The sequence below is a fragment of the Saimiri boliviensis genome, chromosome 3, assembly GCF_048565385.1.
Source record: "Saimiri boliviensis isolate mSaiBol1 chromosome 3, mSaiBol1.pri, whole genome shotgun sequence".
Classification (NCBI taxonomy): Eukaryota; Metazoa; Chordata; class Mammalia; order Primates; family Cebidae; genus Saimiri; species Saimiri boliviensis.
In genome coordinates, this window is record NC_133451.1 from 123,142,543 (window position 1) to 123,143,495 (window position 953).

Below are 953 nucleotides of genomic sequence, written 5' to 3' on the forward strand. Positions count from 1 at the left end.
AAATATAAGATAAACTGGCCCTTTTTCAGTTTTCTATTTGGAGGGTCTTTTTGCCACTTTTAAATAGTTTTCATAAACTTTGATTTGTTCAGATTTCCAACTTGTTTTTGTTACGTTTGGAAATTTATATTTTATAGAAAATTCTCAAATGTAATTGTTTAGTTTGTATAATTTTCAAGACTCCAAAACCCTCTAGGGGACGTGTTCCTTCTAATTGTAGTGTTTTAAAGTTATGTTTTACTTACTATTTGACTAGCAATGAGGTAAATTTTTTTTCAAATAGTTTTATTTTTATTTTTCAATTTTCAAAATTGTTTTCATTTTGACTAATAATTTCATTTAAAAAATTATTCCTTCTGTCTCTGTTCTTTTTCCAAATTCTTTGTGTAAATGCTTTATTTAGTCCCTGAATTTCTTATTCTATAATAAAATTCTCTGTATGCTCTCCTGAGTACATTTGACCTCATGTCATTTTTAATTCATATTATATAAATGTTTTAATGTATACAAAAATATAGAGAATGGTAGAATGGACTTGAGAACCCTGAACCCAGATTTAATCATGATCATGATTAGCATTTTACCCAGGACATAGTAAGTACCTAACAAATGTTAACTCTTCATATTATTGTGATATGTTTAGGGCAGCTTAGAATTAGTATTACTTTTTAAAATACTAATAGATGAGGCAATTTTTGTCTCTTAAATGAATAATAGGTATTTTCTGAAACATTCATGAAGAGTACTATAGGTATTCCCTGTCTCCTCATTATTCATTCTGGAATAATTACATGTTAATTCTGAGGATGATACGCAGAGTAGGACAAAAAGGCTGAAATAGCATAAGAGGTAAAGAATGTGGGGGAGGTTCTCTAGCAGAGTAAGGATTACAGTAATGAAACTAATTCAGCAGGCAGCATCTCAGCTCTGTGAGACCATCGCACATATGGCAC